At 35.8% G+C, this 8,689-nt stretch overlaps 1 long non-coding RNA gene across 1 annotated transcript; it reads right to left on the reverse strand.

Moving 5' to 3' along the window:
• Window positions 1-2,740: 2,740 nt before the first annotated feature.
• Window positions 2,741-7,350, reverse strand: LOC104913040. The gene is made up of 3 exons (XR_004161155.1): window positions 7,058-7,350; window positions 5,133-5,228; window positions 2,741-3,529 (listed from the first exon to the last, which is right to left on the reverse strand). It is a non-coding gene; the product is annotated as an uncharacterized LOC104913040 (long non-coding RNA).
• Window positions 7,351-8,689: the final 1,339 nt, after the last annotated feature.

The raw sequence follows: 8,689 nt of genomic DNA on the forward strand, positions 1-8,689 counted from the left end.
GAACACTAAACATTTTTTTTTTTTACCAGAAAATGACACCAAAAGAAAATAAAACTATATAAAAAAAATGCCAGATAGGTATCAAAGGGAATCAGTTTCATATAAAAGAGGATCAAGAAATAACACTACCTGAAGATTGACACAGCTTTAAAGTGAGCTCAGAGCTGTCCCAGAATTCCAAATAAAATGACAGTCGGCCAGGTAAGCCTTTCAGAGAGATGCACAGATGAAACTGCTTTAGGAAATAATTATAAGGAACCAACACCTGTATTGCAAGGAATCCAGTGAAATTCACTCTTGTATGGAGAATCTTAGCAGTACGTAAGAATTCAAGTTTAACAATTAGAATTCCTAAACAGTCATGATAAAATTTAGAAAAACTGGCATAGAAGATGAAAGAGAGGAGATAAGGACAGAACATCTTAGGTTGCGCAACAATTTTGTCCCTGAGGACAGAATTTCAGGGAGGAGGATTACTACTCAAAGTGTAAGGCACACACACAAGATGATAAATTCAATGACTCAGTACTGGAAAGAATAAATTAAGCATCTGATATTTATTGCTGAGTTCTAAACAAACTCCTTACAATCAAAGAGAGAAAGAATCTTCTGAATCTCTCGACTCTTTAGTGGAACCTTAGTAAAAAGGAGAGAGAACAATGACTCCACATTCTTTTCAAAATGCTGCACAATAAAGAAAGACCAAAGATATGTAAATCTCTCCTCTGTGTATGATTACTGCCTGTCTTATAAACATATGTTGTAATGAGACTAATATCATATATTTAGGCCAATTTTCTGTCCAGTTGCATGCTAAAAATTAGGAGAAAAGGGAGGAGATGAGAGGAAAAAAAGAAAAAAAAAATAAAACAACTGTGCGGATAAACCATCTTACTCTCATTTTCAAAACATTCAGAATAGCCTTAGGAGTTCCTCAAATATGACAAACCCTATCAGTGAGGACACAGGAAGTCAAGAAAAGTTCTGGAGTCCTATCCCTTGCAACCAGATCTGTAATTACGCAGAAGACCTTCCAATTAAATCTTAAAAACCTATTAAAAATCAAAGTACTTGAAAGCCAACACATCTAACATGAGAACAGTGTTCATCAGTGCAGTGTATAGAGAACATGACTATCCAAACCCAGCTAGGGTTTAAACATCTGCACCCTCATAGTTGTCTGAGTGGGACCTTCTGAGGACAAAACAAAGCTCTTAGTTGAAGTGCAACATGGTACCGTACACAGATAATGTGCTCTTGTTGCTGCTAATAAAATATAAGATAGGAGAACAAACTGAAGGTGTCCACAATATTAAAATGGTTGTATTCTGAAAGGGAAAAATTAATGCCAAAAAAAAAGCTCTCCATGCTTATTACAGTCATGGCTGTCTGGCTTGTGTCCATGCTATATAAGCACTTGTCTCCATGTTCTGCAGTGCACAAGAGCACTCAGGGGTATTGCAGCTGCCATATGAAACCTTTGCGTCTGATATTTAATTTGCTGCATAACAAAGTGAAATCCTTGCTTCCCTACGTAACATTCCCTCCCCCACTTCAGTTATTGTCTTTGTAATATTTTATGATTTGTCATAAAACACTCTGGGATATTTTCCTACAGAGGACACAATTATAAATACATTGCTGAAATGAAATACCTGTATGGTAGTCCTTACTCACAGTACAGCTGAGGCAATGGCAGACTAGGCAATATGCATATTTTAATATTTTATTTTGAGTTTTTCAATTTTTGTAATAAAAAGCGAGAAAGAAACAAAGAAGAAAACAAGCTCCACATTGATTTAGGACTTCAGCGAGAAGAATAAAGCCATTCCATCTATTTTACAAATGTGAATATGCTTATAACATTGATCTCAACAATGTAAATCAATAATACGCAGAGCTTTCCTGTCCCCCACAGATTGCCTGCAAATTATAAATGGTGGTTACAAAAGTATAATCAGGGTGAAATATTATCAACTCTCATATTCTACACATGCTGTAATTCAAAAAAGCAGATATCTTGGAACCTAGAGTTTTGATGTTTTAATGAGTGTGCTATTTTTTTCTAGAGAAGCACAACCAGTTAAATTCGGCATCCAGTCTTTTGCTAAAGAAACAGTTTGCAGCTTCCAAATGATTGCAATTCTCTTTTGCCATTATAGGAAAATCTTATATTATATTATATATATTATAGGAAAATCCTGTCACCAAACTTAGAAGATATTAAGCAGTTTAAAATTCACCTTAGTAGTATTTGATATAGTCAGACTGGCTTGTGTATCTGACACAAGGAGACATTAAAATACACAAGGAAACACTAACATATTTTACTGTGGGATGAAAAGCAATGTTTCACAGCTTTTTCAATACTTTGGTTCAGCCTTTTGAAATTTCGTCCAGATTCTTAACTGTGGTTGTTAAGTCTGAAACCTTAACACATTTCAAAGGGTTGAGTTATGGCTACTGTAAGAGCAGTGAATCCTAGAATATGTTCTCCTCCTTACACATGCATTTGTATTTTATTTTTAGGGATCTTGAACAGAACAGCCTCAACAATGAGAGAACAACTTCTCTTAAGATTAGCAAAAACAATAAAAGATTGAAAAGTCCAGTCTACTAAATCATAGACTCATAGAATAATTTCAGTTGGAAGGGACCTTTAAAGGTCACTTGGTCCAACTCCTCTGCAGTGAACAGGGACACCTACAGCTCCATCAAGCTGCTCAGAGCCTGGTCCAGTCTGACCTTGAATGTTTCTAAGGATGGGGCTTCCATCTCTCTGAGCAACCTTTGCCCACGACTCACCACTCTCATTGTAAAAAACTTCATTATGTCCAACCTAAAATTTCCCTCTTTTCATTTGAAACCATTTCTCTTGTTCTATCACAACAGATACTGCTAAAGAGTCTGCATCTTCCTTTCATGAAGACTAGCTTGTTTGTGAATACTCAGGGAATGTAGCAAACATCTCCATCCTACACAATGTTTTAAACATCTCAGGGTCCCTAGAGAAAATCACTGCTAGAAACTTTTGCACATGGGATGTCAGGTGTTTCTGTATTCAGGGTTTAGCTAAGCAAGAATTTTGAGAATCCAAAGTTTGATGAATTTAGCCCTGACTATTTTTCTAGATTCTTACAGAATGGCTTGAACCCATCTCTCTTAAAGCTCTAGCTTATTTTCCAAATACCATCTTGATTTTGCCACCCAACATTATTTTTTTAATCATAACTGACCAGAAGTTAAAGCAAGTCTAAAAAGTCATCCTGATTTTAGAGGAAAAAGTAGCAGTTGATCCTTTCCCCACTGTTCTTAAATTACAGAGAGACAGAAAACTGCATTTGAACAGTGTAGTATGACTTCCTTATTGTTTGCCCTGTAGTTATGTCACAGAAAAGCCTCATTGTAAAAGGTATGCTTTTTCCATAATGGTGATTACCTGGTTTTGTTCTGACTTCTGAAGCCACAAAGGGAAGTTTGGAGGATGCTGGAAGACAGTCATGAGCCCAATGACAGACTCCACTAACGGCTGAGGAAACATATGAGAGTCCTTGTTCAGGCTTTTGCAAACTGGTCTGGAAATTATCTTTCTGAGAACAGATTAAGAATTTATTTTCCATGTTTCTGTGTTCATTTTTGTTCAAAAGCTTCAAATTTTTGCTGGGCAAAAAAGAAATAAAGATGAAATGCTTGTGTGGTTGTTTTGCTGAGTTGAGAGGTGACCCCAGCTTTGTGCTATTCTTCTTATGTGCATCTAGTAGAAAGGTTTCTAAGTTGCTCACACCTTTAATGAAGCTGTCCTCACAATAACCCCATGGGTAGGTAAATGCTATTATATCCATTTTACAGATAGAGAACTGAAGCACACAGGGACTAAGTGATTTGTTGAAGTTCACACACAGCGTATAGCAGAGCGGGGACTTGAAATCACCTTTCAAATTACAGGGCTTGAACTCTGTCTGATGTACTGCACAGTCCTTTCCTTACCCAGCCAGCCTTGTATCCCCTTTCCACATCCACCTGTCCATCTGCACAGACTCCATCACATATCTCAACTCATTTCCTTCTGGGCATGAGGCCAATTGAATCATTTAAATGCCCTGGGACATCATGGAATGCCACATGCAGGAGAGCACATCATGCACACATCTCTGCCAGACACAGACTCCTAAAGGGTCTGTGGAAAGAAACTCTTGCAAAAATACTGGATTCTAGAAATGGATTTCAGAAGAAGACAATTCTCTTATCGTTTTTGGACACTTCACAAAACTAAGTTTACAAAGTATTATCAATGATTACAATACAGTACAGTTTGCATAATATTAAATTCTATTATAAATAGAAGATATGAAATCTTGTATAGCATATGAGAAATAAATATACTTTAATACAAATAAAGTGGGAACTCAGGCTCCTAGGATATGGGTATGGCTTGCAATCAGTCTACCCCTGAGGGAAAAATTAAAAAAAAAAATTAAAAAAAAAATATATATATATTTATTTAATTAAAACCAGGCTCTGTGTAATTCTTTATAAAACCAGGTCATAACACCAGATCATCAAAACGTTTCATAAACACACCGAAAACTTCTCTTGTGCTTCATATGGAAAACTAATAAGTGCCCTTATTTAAGTTAGATGAAATAAATAATTTCATAGCCACTTCTCATTTAATAAGGTTGGCTATGGCCTGCCTTTTTTCTCCTCAGCTTGTATATTTTTGTTTTGAATGAACATAAAAGCATATTTTCTTGCCTGCTGAGTGTTCATTAAAACCACTTCCAAATCTTTGCAGCCATTTAGAGTCCTCACTAAGCTCTGATCTTACTGGTGTATTGATTTAACTGTAAAAACATTCATCTCTTCAAATAAGAATACTAAATACATTAACTGAATGTTATGAAAGACATCTCTTTGTCTAAAGGCCTAAACTACTTGCAAAGGTTTCAAAAGGGAGGAAAACACCAATCAACTGAAAAAAACAAACCAGAAGGTCTATGAGAAAGGAGAGTAATCCAAACATGAATTTTACAGACTTATTAATAAAACACTGTTACCCCGTAAGCCTATGAAAGTGGTATGCTGCAAAGGAATGACCAGAACATTTTCTTTGAACTAATCCTGCTCCCTACCTGCAATCCACTCAGTTTGTCTGGCTGGTCCAAAAGCTATGGAAAATTTGAGAGCAGGAAACGCCACAACTAGAGGAGGGCAATGCTGAAGAGACACTATGAAGGGAGATAAGAAAAATATGTAAACAAACATAAACATAACCCAGATTTTCAATGAAGCCTATGATATGCACTCGTTGTTAAATTGTAATTCAATATACTTCTGAATTAGCAGTCTGAGCAAAATTACTGATTGGCTTTTCAGTACACAGTCTATTTAAGAATGTATTCCTCTGGTTAAGGTGACACATTGCATGTAATAAAGTAGATAACAGAGCTATATTAAAAGCATACTTAAGATCTTTATTATACCAGAACTCTGTAAATAACTCTGCTTTTTAATTACCAAAGATTTTCTATGCATAAAAACACTCAAATTATATAGAGACAGAGAGAGAATGCTCTGCAATAGGGAACATAGATATTAGATCATGTTCCTTTAAAATTCCAATTTTCAGACAGGATTATAATGACACTCAGTGCTCTGGCAAAAAGCACACAACTGATTATGAGTACCTAATAGAAAAATGCGGAGGACAGCAGTGCAGGAGCTGCCTGGTTATCTGTCTGTCCGAGAGATTGCTGTACTACTAATTGCAGTTAGTTATGGCCATGCTGCTCGAAAGATATAAGGTTATAGGAAAAAAAAAAGTAAAAGTTTATTATTGCCAGCAATCAGATAAGCTACTAGAACATATCTCTCCCTACCTCACTTCTGCAGCAGTTGAATCGCTGATTACTTCTCAGAGAAATAGTTAAGAACAATTATGATAAAACTGCGAGTCATAATTTTAATGTCAAATAGAAACAGTCCTTTGCACACCACTGTAATAAACGTTCAGCTGTTGTCAAGAAAGAACTAGATAAATGATAAGATCCATTCTCCCCATCATTCTAAACATACAGAGCTGTAACTATTACTTTATTATGTTCATCTAGGCTGACAAATTGTATGTTAATATGTCCAATCTTAATCACAGAAATAAGGGCATAAAAATCATTCAGTTATGTTAACATGCTTCACAGTTAGTTTTTCATTTGCCTGAACTCATATTGGTAGTTCAGTCACACACCTCATTGTTACCGAAATCTCAACAACCTCTTTGCAACTTGTCGGTAAAATTTTCCTTCTAACGTCAGTTTACTGTTGATGCCTCTCTAAAGAGTTTTGTGTTACTGTATATTAAGGCCATCCTATAAAAACACAATTTGTTTTACTACATTATAAAAGAATGCCAGTTATCCTGCCACATCTGTGTTATCTGCACAGTCCCAGGGGAAATATCCATATAATAGTAGGGAATATGTTACAATTTGTTTGGAAACATTTTTACAATCACCAGGTGAGAAAGTAATTGCTCACATGAAAATGGTTATCTCAGAGCATTATCACAAAGTTAGAGATTATGGTGTGTGCACAGAATATTAGTAACTGCTATCAGATTTCTTTGGCAAATCATTTGTTGACTAGCTAAATGAAGGAAGTAATGGAGATGTGTTCATGTCTGAGGTAAAACTGTAAGTTTTCACTAGGAAAATTCTTAGATATTGAGATAAATTGCTGATGTTGACCATCACTTTATGCACAAAAGGAGGTAGGAGCAGTTCATGCTTATCCCTGTGTGGGCTGTGCTCTTCTAGACCCCAATTACACTAATTGCAGAACCAGGACTCCTCAAATTCAATAAGGTTTCTCAAAGTCATAATCTAAATTAACATAATCTTCTGATGAAGATTGGGAAGTAATGAGAGGCACGGAGAGAATTCAGGTGTCCCTGAATGAGGGAATGCAAGCATGCAAGAACCTGGAGAGGAGCTGTTTTTGTGGAAATCAAGATAGCACTCCTTGCTTTGGGAAAAGTGGATCGTACAGAGCAGCCAAATACCTTTCAGAGTTTGTAGTGCTTTCTCTGCTCCACACTTCTCTGCTTAGGAGGGTTCAGCTCTCACAGTTGCACTCTCTGAACCAAGTGGCCTTACTGGGGTGTCTATGAAAAAGCAGAAGGACTTTATTTACTCTTTTCCTACACATTAATATAACAGCTTACAGGCTCTTAGCACATGGCTTAAAGAGGCATGCACTGCCTAAGGCTTTACTGCGTGAAAATGGAGCTTTACTATAGCTTTGTTTGCAGGAATGACTGAAATTTCATAGTAAAAAAGTTCCAAGATAAAACTAAAACTATTAATTCAAACAAAAATGGGTTTTTGCTAAAACACCTCGAAAAAGAAAACCCAAAAACCTGTTCTTTGTCCTCCCAGGCAAAATATCAAAGCTTAAAAATATCTCCAAAAATAAGAACACAACAGCTCATCTTCATGAAAAACTGAAACTGCTGGAAAATGTTACCCCTAGCTAGAACCACAGGAGTTTAGTTTGCTCTGTCAATATGCTCTAAAAGTAACTTCCAAAATTTTCTTTTTGTCGCACATTGTTTTTAATTTTTTATGGTTTCACTTCTTTATTTAGGCAAATCTGTAGAAAGCTTAAGCTCTCATCCCTTTTTCCAAGTCTAATTATTCTGTATACGCTTGTGAGATATCTAGATCTACATTTCTATTGTCCTTCCTTTCTAACTATATGTTGTTCACAACCGGTGATCATCCTAAGATTTGTAATGCTATAAATAAAAGTCGAGAAGCAAAGCACATCTCTATTGTTATGATGTGCTGAACAACCAAAATGCATTCTTTTGTATTCTGTAAATGGACTATTATCTTGTCCTTCAATGCTCAGATGGTTTCCCTTAGTAAAAAAATTTAATAGATAATTTTACAGCTGAATAACATTTGACCTTGGAACTGCTCACTGAAATCAATCAGGCAAGCTGATTTTTATGCATCATCTATGCACTAAAAAGGCACTTCAGGCAATTCCAAACATGAGACAGCATAGCAATAGGAAACACTGGTTTCTTGAAACATGAAAGAGCTTGTAAACTCCACGAGGCTTGCAGTTACTTCTGTGTAAACTTCTAAATAAGTATTTTATCCCAGCAGGACTCATATGAAGAACTTCCACAATAGCTGCACTAATAAGGAGTGATCCTTAGAGTTTCATCATAGCAGAGTACGTCTGGCAGTTTTGGTATTTTTTAAATTGAAAAATTTCTCCAAGGATTATCAGCAAAAGCACTTTTTTTATAAGCCAACAATTACAGTAGAGTGGATCTGTTTTTATAGAAGCATAGACAAAGCCTGTGATAAAACCATTATTTTTCTTATGTCTCAAAATTTAAAGATTAGAAATTTAAGAACTGTTAATGTGTGGTCTGGATGGAAGCAGGTGTTTCAAATAGCATATTGTCTTCTGTAGGTTGATTGTTCTCTGTTACTTGAAGCCACCTCACTGATACACTGAACCTTTAATAATTCTGATGATTATCTATCCATGAAGTAAAACACTATTTAAAAAGTGTGTTAGTATACTTCATGAACAGATAAAGAACTTCTAGATGCTCTTATCTGCACCATGATCTGATCTGATCTGAATTAATGTTATGTGATGATATAAAATT

The sequence above is a fragment of the Meleagris gallopavo genome, chromosome 13, assembly GCF_000146605.3.
Source record: "Meleagris gallopavo isolate NT-WF06-2002-E0010 breed Aviagen turkey brand Nicholas breeding stock chromosome 13, Turkey_5.1, whole genome shotgun sequence".
NCBI classification, from domain to species: domain Eukaryota; kingdom Metazoa; phylum Chordata; class Aves; order Galliformes; family Phasianidae; genus Meleagris; species Meleagris gallopavo.